Below are 16003 nucleotides of genomic sequence, written 5' to 3'. Positions count from 1 at the left end.
AGTGCGCGCCAGTACCGGAGGTGGCGCAGACAGCTTAGTGTGGTATTTCACGCGCTTGAGACGTGAGTGACACCGAGTAGCGCGGTAAAAAGCTTTATCAGAACATAATTACAGTCCCCGTGATTAAAGGGGAAGTGACTCTGATTAGAAGAGTTTCTTGGGGACGTGGAAACTGGATGAATATTCAAATGGAAAAGGCAACCAGAAATATTATGTGGAGGTTTTTTTTTAGATAGCGAGGTATGCGTCTTCCAGACTGCCGTGCAACCGCAAGGCTATGATATCATCTTTGCAGCGCGCGCGCCATTCAGCCCGGGCAGAAAGCGTGCGCGCGGACATCGGGCCTTCTTTGTGCCGGCCCTCTCACTTAGAGGCACGCGAGCGCGTTTGATGTCGTTTAAGGTGGCGCTTGTTTCCGCGAGCTACCGGCCATAGCGCGACGGACCTCGCGAGGAACGGCTTCGCGCTCTCTGCTGCCTGCGCGCACTAGCTACGGGGAGCTCGCCGAGTGGCACGCGTCGCCGCGCGCTTCAGAGTGTGCGTTGCGTTGGCCCGCGCTCGTCTTCAGGCTCGCCATGTGATCGCCCCATTTTCTATAAATCATGTCGGAGTGTTCATAAAAAGTATCAGACACACAGCGGGGGCCTCACCATTTTACAATTTCACAACCGACTTCCCACTTAGAATGACAGTGGCTCACCTTCCTATTGCCGCCTTTATTCCGTTAGGACATGCTTTTGCGCTCTGCAAGCTATACATAAAAAAGCTCAGAGGTCTCTGAATTTACGGCTGAAGGCTGCTTATCTCGAAGGCTTTTATAACCTTTAGAAAAGTGTCATATCCCCCCACTAAAAAAAAAAAAAAGAGTCATGGCTAAATTGTCATACATTTTTAACCTAGAGAGAGCAGTCCAACAAAGACCAATGTGTGCATCAACTTTTTAAACCTTTAGTAAAGGCACGCATGCATGCACAGTGTGTGTAAGGCGAAGATGTCAGGTGGGGCACTTAGAGAGTAATTTCTAGGGTCTGATTATTCACATTCTTGGTGCGTGATTTGGAGCAGAGGCGTGTGCGGGTTCAAGGCGCGCTGCCTGGTAATCAAGCCCATCGCTCGAGCACTTCGGTCTGCATGATCCTTGAAACATGCGCAGGGGAGGTAGAGAGCTGTCTGAACCGAGATCGAAAGGCCACGTCCCCACTGAGTCCTTCGCTCGTGTGGCGTCGATCACGTCTCCCCCTCACCCGCCACAGACACCTTTAGTGTGCACCTCCTCAAATCTCCCATTTATTTGTTTACACCTCAGCCTACTGCTGGATCTCCTCGTCAAAGCTCCGTTGGCAGGGAAATTTATATTTGTGTGTAATTTAAGATACATTTGAAAATAGCGTGTGGTGAACAGTAGTGAGTGCGGAGGTCTTCTGATATTTTCGTTGGAACGTTGTCAGGTTGTGCTATGGACTAATGAAAGCCATATGTTCCTCAGGCACACCAAATTCACAGAACCTTTCCACGTGACCCGCCTGTCATGCTTTCATCACTGATAATGCTAACCTTGTGTGTGTGCGTGTGGGTGCGTGTGTTGGCACCAGTGTTTGACTTGTATTCTCCAGCTTCCCAAACTGAAGGCTCCTTGTCATAAATGTTGGGATCAAGCACAGACCGTAACTGAGCGCCCAAGTTTTGTGCATCTCCTTCCATTTTCTTCTTCTTCTTTTTTTTTCCTTCACAAATTTTCACGAACGGTTGGCTTCGTAACCGTCTGGTTTGTTCTTCCAGCCTGAGGGCCAGACACAGCCTCTCTCTGCCACTAGGTGAGGCGTTCCTCCGGTCCCACAAACCTGGTGCCATGTGGTAATGGGCTCTCTGGGCCCTACTGGAGTGTAATAACCATTTCACAGTGTTTATCCTACCCCCCCGCAAGCGCAGAAATGTAGACATTTGCTGAGGAACAGAGGACATATAGAGGAACTCGTGACGTAAGTTGTTATTACTGGATATGTGGAATAGGAAAATTTGGATTTTTTCCCCCCAAAAATCCGCCGTGCAGTGGGCATTATGTCACAAAGCCGACCTTGTAGCGGTGGGTGTGCTTCAGCGTGCGCGCCACAACTTACTCACTTGTTCTACATTGTCTGCCCACCCTGTTTGCCCCATAACACGTACAGTTAAACATCTAGGTTAATGGGCAGCACTGGAAAAAGCACACAGCGCATAATTGAATAATGGAAACCCCAGGCTGCGCGCGCCTGACGAGCCCGTGCGATTCCTCCATGCGCGTCCGCGTTGGCGCATGCCGCCGCACTGGGGCACGTTCTGTTTGGGTTCTTAACCACATTAGGCCTGCTAGCCTACGGCACCCAGGCATGTCAAGAGGAAGGTTGGGAGAGAGACACAATATTCAACCCCCCATCCCCTTCTGCCCCAACTTGCTGGCACAATCATATGACACGTGTCATTTCTCCAAGGCTAGAGTGCTTGCAGCGATGGGGGGGGGTGCGTTCCTGTGTCGGCTCTGTACCGCTGCGCTGGACTTCCCGTCCCCTGAAACCGATTGGCTAGCATGCAGCGGGGTATCATGGGAAAGGACATACCATTAATAGCAGAGTGAAGAACCAGGCATCTCCTGTTTTTGCTAATTGAATTCAGCACTAAAATATGCTGTCAGGAGCCCTTACCTTGTTTGACTTATTTATTGCCTGACTGGAGAGGTAATTTGACCTCTTCATTTCAAAGCCTTTTTTTTTTCCTTGCATGAAAAAAAAAAGTGTTAAACTCAATTACGCCGCCGATCAGTGACTCAAACACTGTGGTTTTTTGTCAAGGGAATAAATAAGTGAGTGAAAGAGAGAAGAGGATCTCTCTCTCGGTCAGAGCTCTCTGTCTCCAACAGGGTAGGTAGCAAACACAGCAGGGGTGTGAGAGAGAGAGAGAGAGAGAGAGAGAGAGAGAGAGAGAGAGAGAGAGAGAGAGAGAGAGAGAGAGAGAGAGAGAGAGAGAGAGAGAGATTGCCTAGCCAGCTACAGTCATGTCAGCCAAGATTTGTGTCCATCCTCTAAATCATTTCCCTCTCTAGAAAATTAAGAACGCAGAAATATTCTCAAAACAATCCTTTCTCTCCCCCTGCAAAACGGAGTCGTTTGCATTCGAACATGTGGCAATTAATTGTGGGGCTTCAAAGAGGGAAAAATGATTGCTGCGATTGTAAATAACCGAACCGAGGGGTTATAATGTTAATTGTCTCAATGGATCTAGCAATTGTGTAGGGCTTGCTCCAAGCACACCTATCACACCAAGATTTACATTTGTGTGTTGAGGTTGTGTATTTCTGTAGAATATCTGAGAAAACATTTACCTTTCTGTTGCCCTCAGGTCTTCCTCTCTTTTTCTTGCGCTCAGAGGAAACTCCCCGAGCAGCTCGCTGCCTCTCTCCTCGGGAGAAGCTGCGGCAAAACATGTACGGGCACGACCGCACGCTGGTTTTGGATCAGTTTTTACCTCCCGACACTGCCCTGTGCGGGACTTGTTTGCGACCAGGAGCTGACCTCTAGGTGTGGCTCCTTTCACTGGTGTTGGTTTGAAGGATTGCAAGCCGTGTTGCACGTGGAGCAGGGACGACGTGACCTGAGTTGTGATCTTGTTGTTTTTTTTCCCGTTTTTGGTCGTTTGTATCGAAATGTAAAACATGCGGGTATTTATCGCAGCCCTGCAGCTGCGCATGGATGAAGGCAAGGCCTTCTGGAGGGAAAGCGCCACACGCGAGTCTCTCCTTTAGCCTCGTGGCTCTTGACCTCGTCTCTTTGAATTTTCCCCATCTCCATCCCATCAGATCTTTTCACGGCGCGCGCGCGTTGACGGGAAGCAGCTCCGATTCAGTTGCAAATGCAATCTTTCAAAAATTGGACGGCGTCACGCGTGGAGCCCACGACGATAAGAACCTCAGAAGAAAAAAGGGGGGGGCGGACCCGCAGACATCTGATGGACCTGATTGTTACCTGATCATTTCTGGATCAATTGATCCTATTCTGGTTTAATTCACCATGTGATTGACTTCCGGCACGGCGCGATGTTTGGAGCCATATCCTTGCCTCTCTCCTGGTCTCTTAACTTGTGCATTCATTTGAATACAGATGCTCAGCGCTTAGACCTTGTCTCTGGAAACAGCTCAAAGTCAGGACACAATTACAGGTTGATTGTGTTGCCCCTGACAGAAGAATCAGGGGATTTAGCTGCACGGCGTTATTTGCATTTAAATGCTTATTGTAAAGCACGTTCACACTGATTGTAGACTTTGTTGTCTGAAAAACAAAATAAAAATGAATTCCAATAAGAGGGAACTGGGAGGAGGAGGCATGGAATTATTTTTGCAAAGGTAGAGTCTAAATCAATCAAGGTGATGGTGTTTGTTGTCATGCTTTGTTTTTTTTAATTTTCTTGTTTTCTTTAGTGTCCATTTTTGAATCGTTTTCTCTGCATCTGTGTAATGCGTTGTAATGTTTTTGTCTTCAGACATTATTCTGAAATGATCCGACGTTTTTGTTTGCCAAAATGTCATTCCTAAAGTGAGGCATGTTTGTGGCGTTGCTACATGTCTCTGACCTTTGTCTGAGTCTGTGAAATAATACACACGTGTGTGTGTGTGTGTGCATTCAACTTCCATTTGCTGTGTTTGTCGTGCAAGTTTTTAATGTGTGTGGTATACGTGTGTGTGTGTATGTGTGTATGCATTTGTTACTGTATGTGTGTTACTGAAGGTGTGTGTGTGTGTGTGTGTGTGTGGTACCCATGGCAAACCCCTGCCCCTGCTGCTTTGGGATCGGCCTCCTTTGTCCCGTAGCACTCAGCACGTCTGCTTCCTCAGGAGAGTGACGTCTCTCTCTAGTGTGGCCACACAAAGAGCCGTCCTTCCTTTGAGGTGATAAAAACTTCCATTTATGCATTCCCTGCACAAAAACCCCCGAGCCCATTTTCGAGGCCAGTGGCAACACAGGCAGACATTGTGGCCACGCTACTCCTGCACACATTTCACAGCTTCTAAAACCAGTATGTGGTGAACAGGATTTCAGCGGCTAAAATGCCCCGCGAGAGAGCGGGCGATAAGAGAGCGAGGGAGGGAGAGAGAGAGAGAGAGAGAGAATGGCCAGTGACTCAGTGAAGCAGAAGATGAAGCCTGGAAAATAAGCACATTACCTGAGAGAGGACGGGGCTTGTTTTCATAACCCTGCTCAATGGTCGGGTCGGAGACGAAGGAAAGACCAAAAAAAAGAGAAAGTGGCTCTGAGAATTAAAAAAAAAACAGCTTTGGCTAGTTTTAGGGAATCCATTCTGTCCATAAGGCCAAATAAACGACCAAACGATAAGGATGTGGTGATCTTCTGCTAATCCTGGAGCTGACAGCAAGCGAGAATTAAAGGGAACTTTCAAAACATGCTTTCTGTGCAGCGACTGCGAGCATTAATTCCCCCGGGGGTGACAGAAGACCTTAATTCCCCCGGGGGTGACAGAAGCAGCGGCCTTTCCTGAATACTCAACGATTTTAACCCTGCAAAGCGTGAAACTTCTCGTTTTTGATATGCTGGCGGGGGCGTGCTACACAGTTCATAGCGCAGGACTCCACGGACCACGTGCAGCCCCTCCAGAGCATGAGCACGATCAAGGAGGCCCTGCCCCGGACGCTCGGCCGCCCCCGTGGTGCCAAACCGCTTATGTCCTCATATTACTCAGCGATACGTCGAATTTTCGCATCGTTTGGTGTTTGTCGCCGGGGCAGGAAGCCGGCCCTGGCTGCCCGTCGTCGCCATGGTTCCAGGTTAGGATCTTCTAACCTCCATCCTCCACCCCCAGACACCACATCCACCCAGGACCAGATGCTTCGGTCTCCTTCCTTTCATTGCCTCTCCAATACGTTTATATCTATGTTCAATAATTAAGTCCACTTGCTGCTGGAATGATGTTTTTTTTTTGTACACCCCCACACCTCCACCCCCCATGCGGGAGAAGTGCAGCCTGAAGTTGCTTTTTGTCAAGCTGGAGATTGAATTTGACAATGGCGTGCACCAAGCTCCGAGCGTGGAGGTTTTTCAGCGAGAACACTCCCCCTCCCTGTCCCATCTGCCCTCCCTAAATGACAGCTTATCCTAGGCCGCCGGTCTAAGGTCTCCCCGCTACCTCATTTTACCCCGACTTACCCCCTCCCGCTGCGCCCTCTCACCCTGCTGTCGGTGGTAAGATAACCTGCCCCGACTAGGTAAGGGAGCGCCGTGCTGATGGCCCAGATTGCTTCTTTTGTCCCAGTAACTACCTCCAGCTAAATCTTCTCTTTAACATGTTGTGGACTAAGAGCAGTGCGTGGGGAGGGGAGGCGAGGTATAGAGAGGTAATGTATTTTTCCGGGGGCTCGAATAAAACGTAGGTGATTGGGTGCAATTTTTAAAACGTTCCCTGATGTTGGCTTGTAGGGCAGAGGGTTGCCGTAGCCACGCGTGAGTAGGTCTCGAGGAAGGTGCGACGGCCACTGCACTTAACCGCTGCATCTCACAGTTTTAGGCTCTTAAACGCGTCTGTGTTTTTAGCACACGTTTGGAAAGATCCGGCTACGCACACGCGTGTTTAGCATGTCCTTTGCCTTCTCATAGGGTCCTCGAAAAAACAAGCGTCTCATAGCAAGCGCTGGCCGATAGAGAGCTGGCTGGTTCTGGGGCCGCTGTTACGCGATAGGCCGAGGTGAAGCACGCTGTGTGTGAATCCGCCGGGCTTCCGTACCGGAGATGCCTGGAATTTGAACGTTCATTTGACTTCGGTGAGGAATCTCGAATGCCTGAACGTTGGAAGCGTATGGAGCAGTGTTCCGGAGGCCGCGTCTCTTAGTGCCGCACGTGTCTCTTGGCTCTTGGCCTCGGAGTCCGTCTGTCATGCCGTGTTCGCCGGAGTCACACGTGGGTCCCGTCTGGGTTTGCCAACACAGGCCGAGATCTCCACATGACCCCTTTGAAATATCCAGTTTTAAAAATTGTTTTGGTTTGGCAAGCTCAGTGTTTCTGTCTGCGGGAGTGGGAGACGTGGATAAGTGTTGATTTTGCTGAGGGACTGTCAGTAATGTGTGACGCCCCTTCATGAAAATGAGCTCTTTGCCTGGTGATTTGCACCCATCCCCCACAGCGGAGGCAGAGCTGCCTCGCCCACCACTGTACCCATTTGGAAGGGTCCCCCCCCCCCTTTCATACTCTTTCATACTCTCTCTCTCTTTCATACTCTCTCTCTCTCTCTCTCTCTCTCTCTCCTTCTCTCTCCCATACTCTCTCTCGCTCTCTGTATCTCCCTCTTTCATACTCTCTCTCTCTCTCTCTTCCTTTCTCTCCCTCTTTCACACTGCCTCTCCTTCTCCTGTCCTCCAGACCAAACAAACCTCGAGCTGCGGTACTAAAGCAGCAGAGTGATTACAGACACTCTGATTCGCTAATAAAGCTGTTGGTGAACTAATAAAAGCAGGCATGATCTGATTGGACTTGTTTTGTGGCTCCGTGATCGCCTCATTAGGACAGAGCAGTCTCTGTTTGTGAAGGAAGTTAGCAGCTGATTACGCTACAAGAGACCCTCACGTGTGTCACGTGTGCCTTTACTGCACTGCTTTCATTACTTGTAATATTGTTTCCTGAATATGCATGATAGGGTCTTTTTGTTTGGTTACATTCCACACACATGATCTTATGGAATCACAGTTTTCTTGTCTCTTGTGCGTGTTACTTTGCCATTTCTCCCAATTAGCACCCAATTATAAAATCAAATTCTTGTTCATTTTTATCCTCTGCAATTAAAACTGGACCTTCTTTATTGAAACTAAACTGGAATTAGACATGTGTAGTATGGCTGACAGGGAGAAGCTGTACAATTACCGCCCCTGAGCTGTGTGTGTGTATGTGAGAGTATGAGACTTTGTCTATGAAAGGCACGTGTTAGTATGTGTGTGTGTGTGTGTGTGTGTGTGTGTGTGTCCCTCCCCCCACACACGCGCTCACAGACAGTGTGAGTCGGGGTGTGTGTGTGTGACAGCATGCAGCCAGAGAGGTGATGCCACGTGTGGTTGCGGGCAGGTCTGCAGCGTGCGGCGTGCTCCGTGGAGCCCTGAGCACAGTGCCATCTTCAAGGTGCCGTTGTGTAGACAGCAGCTTTCCATTCACGCTGGGGCGAGCACCTATCCCACCTCACTCTTCAGCCTTCAGCCACACGCTCCCTCCCCGGTGTGTTCCTTTACCTTGGCTTCTGGGGGTTCTGTCTGACCCGCAGCCTACGCTGGGGTGAGCAGGTGGTCTTGGTGGCTGTCTGCACAGGGAGGGACCAGGCGGCTCAATTAGCTCAGGCCTTAAACCCCTGTGTTCTTGTTTAACAGTTAATTGTATAAATCGACCGGTAATGAGAAAACAGAATAATGCAAAGAAAATAACATCAGTGAGTTTCGCACATCCTGGTCTCCTCTGTACTCCTCTTTGATTTTATCACTCTCATTCTGTCTCTCTTGTTCTCTCTTTCTTTCATTCATTCTCTTTCTCTCTCTCCTTTTTCTCTTCGTCTTATTTTAGTTTGAGTCCATCCTTTTCTCCTTCTCTCCTGCCTCTGAACTGTTTGAAGCTGGGAACGTGACGTCACGCGTGTGAGGAGATAACAGCCTGATCCGTGCGCGTCCGTGCTGCCCTGTTTGTTTGCCTTTTCTTCCTGCCGTTCCCCTCACTGCTCCGGGAAACGCGCTCCGACCAGCTGCGGCGGGCGCTAAATAAATCATTAGCGCGGCGGCGGAGAAGAGACCGAGTGAGGGACTGAATAAAGCAAGCACTTTATATGAAAGCCATTTATTAGCAGAATCAAACAGCACTGGGACAGATTAATGAGGTATTAGAGAAGTGGACTCTAAACATTGTCTGAGATTGTGTCCCTCAGGGGGAAGCAGAACAACTTCAGACCTCGCAGTGCATGGGACTGTTTAACGTCAGCCACTAACGCTCACAGGAGGCCAGCTCGCTCGCTCTCTCTCTCTCTCTCTCTCTCTCTCTCTCTCCCCTTCTCTCTCTCTCTCTCTCTCCCTCTCTCCCTCTCTCTCTCTCTCTCTCTCTCCCTCTCTCTCTCTTCTCTCTCTCTCTCCCTCTCTCTCTCTCTCCCTCTCCCTCTCTCTCTCTCTCTCTCTCTCTCTCTCTCTCTCTCTCTCTCTCATGGATGGACCTTGCTTTCCTCTCTTGTCCTTTTCATTCCATAAGAAAATTAGAAAATAAAAAGAGAACTCTCATAAATTACATGAACACTGATCATGTATTGTTTTTGGTTCTATTTTAGGTCATTTTCATGAATTCAAAATCAACTTTCCAGTGATCTCTGGGAGCTGGGGATAACGTCATTCAGTTTACGTAAGTACTGACTCTTTATTTTTGTTTCTGCATCCTGGCCAACATTTTGTCTGAATTCTGTCCACCACTCCTGTGTTTTTCTTATTCGGTCATTATCTCTCTCTCTCTCTTTCTCTCTCTCTCTCTCTCTCTCTCTCTCTCTCTCTCTCTTGTTCTCTCTCTCTTGTGTACATCTTCTGTTGTTTCCCATCTGTGAAGCCACATGGGAAGTAGCAGCTTCACTGTCCTCCAAATGACTCACTGTCCTCCAAATGACTCAGTGATCTCTCTCTCTCAAATGACTCAGTGATCTCTAAACAATTCACTGATCTTTCTTATAAATGACTCAGTGATGTCCAAAATGACTCAGTGATCTCTCTCAAATGTCTCAAAGATCTCTCTTTCCAACTCATTGTCCTCCTTCTCAATGGACTCAATGTCTTTTCTCTCAGACGACTCAAATAGTGTCCTCTGTCTAAAACGACTCAGACAAAAGAATCAGTATGTTTTCTGCCTTCTTTCCAGGGATTACATTTATTTATTTCAAGTACACATAAGTGAAAATTAAATGAAAGAAAAAGAATTTCACACATTACTTTTCTAGCATTTTTGTCAAGCCTCTTCACAAACAGCGACATTAATGATATGCGTAACATTTGCTGAGATGATAATTACTTGAAAAGGAAGTCAGTGGCAGAAACTTTCAACATTAGACTGAATTATCACAACATTTCAGTTTGTCAGTCGTTTAGAAAAACATGGATTTGGTTAGATTTTCCTTTCATCCCCCCCAACACACAGACACACACACACACACACGCACGCACACATACACCCCTCCATCTGTGCATATAGAGTGAATCTATTCTCTATGCTAATGCGGGCCATGTTATTGGTAGTTTATGGATGCCGGTCGCCTTCAATAAGAGTATTCAGAGTATTGAAGAAAGAACCCCATTTAAGGATACACAGGCAGACCTCAGGAAACAGGCCATGCAGCCTGCCTCACACTGCCACAATATGTCTTAAATGGCAGTTTTTCTCTTCCCAGCACAGTAATAAAGATCATATCTTGCAAAATGTTGCTCTATGTAATGTTGAGCAAACAAGCTCCCTGAAAGTTAAGTTCACATTAATCTTTTTTCAAATGTCACTTGGATATGAGGTGCAGGACAGAGTTATATTAATGTGCATGGCACACACCTCCCTCGGCCGTGCGTAATTAGGCCAGGGACAACGACGTTTCCCACCTCAAAGTTCACCCAGCCGAGTGCCGACCGCGTGATTTTATCCCTGTGATTTCTAGTCAAACACTGGTTTCATCTTCGCTCAGTTCTCCTTCATTCACTGGGCCTGGTGGATTCCACCTTCCCTTCCTGTCAATGTGTGTCGTCTGTGTTGGTGGTATGGTAGGAGAGAGAGAGAGAGAGAGAGAGAGAGAGAGAGAGAGAGGGGGGGGGGGCAGGACAGAGTGGCTGAATGGTGATATAACAAAGGGTCCAGGAGTAATTACCACCTTTGTGTGTCACGCTCACCAGTCAGGGGCTCAGAGCAGGCCGTCCTTTATGAGTGGAGCTGGGCGTCTCCAGTGGCTGGTGGCCCACATAGAGGCAGATCTCACGTGTCACTGTATCACTGGAGAAATTACCATGTGACGTTACGCTCTCTGAGCACTTAGTGTTTCCTACTCTTGAGAAATCACTGCAACTGTGTCATACCCTAACGCTAATTTCCTGTTTATTTTTTATGAAACCATCCCAGTCCCTTCTAGGTGTCTGTCCGGGTGTATATGGTAGTCATTGTAAACATGAGTCTGACTAGTGGAATTTTTAAGAGGATCTTAGCAGTTAGTCGCTGGCGGGTCATCGTGGCTGGATTGTGCTGATTTGGGGGGAGTGTGGGATGGGGTTACATGTTGTACCTTACTGCAGCACACTGAGAGCAACCCACACCACACAGCAGCTGTGGCTTGCTTCTGCTCCCCTTATAGGCGCTGGCGAACACAGATACTAACATTGATCAGTTGCAGGGTCAGGTCGCTATTTTGGGCATGAAGTGAGGATTGTTGTGCTGAATAAAGGTGAAAGAGCTACAGGCTTAGAGCAGCAAACATCAAGCCTTATGGCCTGGCCTGTGTCCAGCCGCCAGGCAACACTGTGAGCCTTGTACTGTACTTTGGCTAGGCTTTGTGTGTGTGAGTGCGTGTGTGTAGGGGGGTGGGGTGTATATGTGTGGGTTGGGAGGAGGTTCGTGTTGTCTGGAGTTTGGGGAGTGTGTGTATGTGTCTGTGTGTGTATATTGGTTAGGGATAGGACTATGTGTGTAGGCGGGGTGTGTGTGTGTGTGTTTGTGTGTGTGTGTATGTATCAGTTAGGGATAGGACTATGTGTGTAGGCGGGATGTGTGTGTGTGTATGAGTCGGTACATTATTTCAATCACATTTTGAAAATCATGGACTTGGCTGATTTTTTCCAAAAAGCACTGCAGTCTGAAAGCAGATTAACTGCTCTGAGTCGCCTGTGCGTCTGTACTAGCTACCAGTGTTCACACCTCTAATTAAAAACTCAAAATCACTATACCTGGGCTTCCCTAGTTGTGAAGGGAGAACATTACAGTTGTATCCTCACCCCAGTCTTAAGTACAAAAAACAACAACAACAACCCACAAATAAACAAATAAAAACAACAACCAAAACACCTTAGAACCACTATGGCGGGGAGATATTCTTTCACTCTTCTCTAGAGTTGAGGTAATTGAAAGCATATCAGCTCACGGTGCTAATGTCCTGGTAGGAAAGCGTCATTTTTAAGCTGTCAGTATGCATTAGACACCTATGCCGCGCAGGGCCCCGGTGGCCTGGTTTCAACATGGATTCTTGTCTCCTTCATTTTGGACTGTTTGGACACGCCTACCCTCCCCCTATCAGTGGAGTCTCGCGCGCTCATTAATCTAAATTCCTTTGCAACTTTAATCTACATGTTTAATTAATCACAAAACGAGTAATTTGGGCGGACGCGTGGTTTGCTTGTGCCCGCCGTTTAATCACTCTTGCGCGAACTCGTCTGGAAACACCTGAGGATGCCTTGGCCAGCGTGCGCCTGAACACGCAGGATGCACTCTTTGTTAGCAAGTGCTAATGACTCTAGCGGAGGCTTCCGTCATTTCGCATTTGGGATGTCCTGGCGCTGAAGTCTCTAAGGATCCCATCCCCTCCTGGAATGGGGGGGAGGAAAAAAAAAGAATAAATAAATAATAAACAAGTAACAAGCCCTGCAGGATCCGTAATGGAAATAAATGACCTTTTGGGTGGTCATTTTCCCCTCTATTATCGACACTTCCCCCAGTTACACGTCTCCATTGACCCTCCCCTTGGTTGTGTGTCAAATATGCAGTTCAATAAGGGATGTCACGTTTTAATCTCATCAGCCTCGCTGGCGCTCCTCCACAGTTTCCGTCCTCCCGTACCTCGCCTGGGACAAAGGGACATGAAATTTCATCACCGCGAATTTGGAAAAAGATTTAATTGTTGGAGATTTAATTGTTGAAGTGAAAGATGCTCTTAAGCTTACCAGTGGCCTGGAACAGTTGAGACGCCTGCTGGAGTTTTGCGTCCGGAGGAACGGAAAGCAAACTGCCAGTTTTCCCATTAGCACTCCGGAAGCTGCCATTCCGGGATGTGCCAACAGTAACATCCCCCCCCCACTTCACACAATGTTTCATTAAATGGTGCAGTCTTCACGTATATATATATATATATGGGTACATGACATGTACCTGCTAGTTATCCACTGCATCTGTGATGCTTTACTCTGATCTGGTCTTAGAGACCTGATTAGTGTGTTGGGGAGCCACCGATCATCTGACATGTGTCACTTCCTGCCAGCCTTTAGTCCTCCAGTGAACCTCAGCAGAGGGCATGGCCTCCACCAACCTACATCCATCAGGATGTAGGTCTTGTTATTTGAATGGTAAACCCTGATACCAGCTTGGCTGTGCTCCTTGCGTTCAGGGTGCAGGCGCTATGAAAAGGAAAGGCTGTTTCAGCTCTCAGAAGTGCAGCTGCGCTGTGGAGCCTGTCCCTACTCTCTACTACCTCTGCTGGTGCGGAGGGTAATGCACAACTAAAAGACCTGTAAAACGGATTAATCGATTCCAGCATTAACATCCTTCCCAGAATGCCATGAGTCCAGTGATGATCATATGCCCCAACTGCAGACTGTGAAGTCACCAACTATGTCAAGAGATGCAAGTTAATTGATTTGAAATGATTTACAGTGTGCAGGGCTTAGGGGGGGCTTGGATCTGATCATGCAAGCAGTTAAAAAGTATTTTCTTTCCTTCTTTCTTTCTTTCTTTCTTTCATGAGGCAGGATTGTAATAAGCCAGCAGTCTTCCAGAGCGCTCCTATCCAGCCACATTGAGAACGGAGGTCTGAGGGCCTTGAAACCTCTTTGGGTGGGTGATTGTAGTTCGGGTGGAGTGGGGGTGGGGTGGCTTGGGAGAGTACGAATGCAATATTGTTGTTCTTTAATGTCTACATGCTTTCACTGTCCTTACATTAGAGTTTGTGAATGCCGGCTGAATGCAGCTAACCTTGGGAAAGTGTGTTTCTCAGTGAAGGAGCCAACCAGACAAAACCAGTTTATTGTTTCTGGCTATGTTCAATGTTAGCATCTACACATATGCAGAGAAGCTAAGTGATAAATAACACACATACCATGTAAGAAAATGCTACATTTACAAAGGACTTTGTAGAGACAAAGCATACATTTATCAAAGAACATTTTAGCACATATACGTGTTCCTATACACACAGCCCACCGGCCTTGATTACGATGTTGATGTGTGATTTTTAAATCATAATACCCACCGTAGAAACCTTAATACATTTTGTCAATATACAGATAATGCACATTCCCACTTAACTACACGCGTCTGCATGTTTGTTAGTTTGTGGTTAAATGTTTTTGAAGGTCCTGCACTGGTAATCTGGTCTGGACGTGTGTTCTCCCAACACTGCGCGAGTACATAAATGAACCGTCGTTTGTCCTCTCGTTTCTTTAAAAATCTGCTAACCTGAAAGGCGTTTTGTCAAAGGTTTTCTCAAAACACAAGACTCGGGGAGGAAAAAGATCGTTTTCTCCATGTTGTGACCATGACAGTAAATCAACTGGCTGCTTTGCGTTGCATTTCTTTTTTTAACTGCATAATGCAAGTTCGCTTTTCTCAGCTGTCGAGTCTCTCTGGGCACTGGACAAATGACTCGAGAACATAGACTAACGTTGTTACGTTGGAACTTTTCTCACTCTGGTTTAGTTTGCTCAGACTTCAGATTAAACTCCAGAACACACAAATGAAACACCCACCAAAGAGAGACCATGAACAGAGAAACATACTTCATGCCTTAACTGATCTTTGCGTGAACACAAATAGTTTTTTCTTTGAGGTTTTTTTTGTTGTTGATCATTTAGTGATGCCATGGTAAAATGGCTGTTCTAGACGAAGACTCTCAGCTAGCCCGGGCTGCGGTGTGCGTGAGCTGTGTGTGTGTGCGGTGTGCATGTGCAGCGTCGGACCTGCTAAGTGGCTGTATCTCTGGGCTAATATCAAGGAAGCCCTAATCTGTGGCCCCTTAGCCAGCACTGTCATTCAGACACACCGAATTGAACTAAAACAGAATGAAGATACTTGTTCGAGCTCCCCTGGCTTCCCCCGCTGCCGTAAACATATGCTCCATGCCCCGCTTCCTGCCATCTTATTTATGACTTTAATTTGTTGTGTGGGCTGTGCTGGAAATCAAATTTAATACAATTCTCCTGGGGACCCTGTCATATAATAACATGGTAATTTCTGTGTATCCTTTTGAAAAATGAGAAAATTAATTCTTCCTGACATGTTCTAATTATTCCAGTGTGAACAGCCGAATCCAGTCTCCCCCCCCCGCCCCCCACCCACTGCTTTGCCTCCTTAGTGTGTGTGTAAGCCGTGCTGGGGGGCTGAGTGTGTGTGTAAACCGTGCTGGGGGGCTGAGTGTGTGTGTGGAAGCCGTGCTGGGGGGCTGAGTGTGTGTGTAAACCGTGCTGGGGGGCTGAGTGTGTGTGGAAGCCGTGCTGGGGGGCTGAGTGTGAGTGGAAGCCGTGCTGAGGGGCTGAGTGTGTGTGTGGAAGCCGTGCTGGGGGGCTGAGTGTGTGTGTAAACCGTGCTGGGGGGCTGAGTGTGTGTGGAAGCCGTGCTGGGGGGCTGAGTGTGAGTGGAAGCCGTGCTGGGGGGCTGAGTGTGTGTGTAAACCGTGCTGGGGGGCTGAGTGTGTGTGTGTAAGCCGTGCTGGGGGGCTGAGTGTGTGTGGAAGCCATGCTGGGAGGCTTGCATGCTCTTAGGTGCTAATGCTGACCAGCAGTGCATTTAATTTGAGACACCTTTCAACATACCTTCCTAATGTCGGAGTGTTTTGCACAAATTAATTCACGACTCATGTGACTGGGAAGGAGGGGGGGTGTATTGGGGCGGGGTGGGGCGAGATGGATTTGAGACAGGAAATGGCACCCAAGCCATATTAATGAAGGTGGAGTTTCTTTTGGGTGGGGGTGTGGGTGGGGGTTGTGGTGTGTATTTGTGTAGCAAATCTCTTAATA

At 47.8% G+C, this 16003-nt stretch overlaps 1 protein-coding gene across 6 annotated transcripts in view; it reads left to right on the top strand.

Annotated features, from left to right (window-relative positions):
* Positions 1 to 16003, top strand: part of sox6 (SRY-box transcription factor 6) — a 163669-nt gene that overhangs the window by 11490 nt on the left and 136176 nt on the right. For all 6 annotated transcript variants that reach the window (XM_035531268.1, XM_035531260.1, XM_035531266.1 and 3 more), the window contains one exon: positions 9322 to 9392. The gene's annotated coding sequence lies outside the window, so the exon portion shown is untranslated. The remainder of the gene's footprint in view (positions 1 to 9321; positions 9393 to 16003) is intronic.

The sequence above is a fragment of the Electrophorus electricus genome, chromosome 1, assembly GCF_013358815.1.
Source record: "Electrophorus electricus isolate fEleEle1 chromosome 1, fEleEle1.pri, whole genome shotgun sequence".
NCBI classification, from domain to species: domain Eukaryota; kingdom Metazoa; phylum Chordata; class Actinopteri; order Gymnotiformes; family Gymnotidae; genus Electrophorus; species Electrophorus electricus.
The sequence above is the reverse complement of the archived record's forward strand: the minus strand, read 5'-3'. Positions and strand labels throughout refer to the sequence as shown.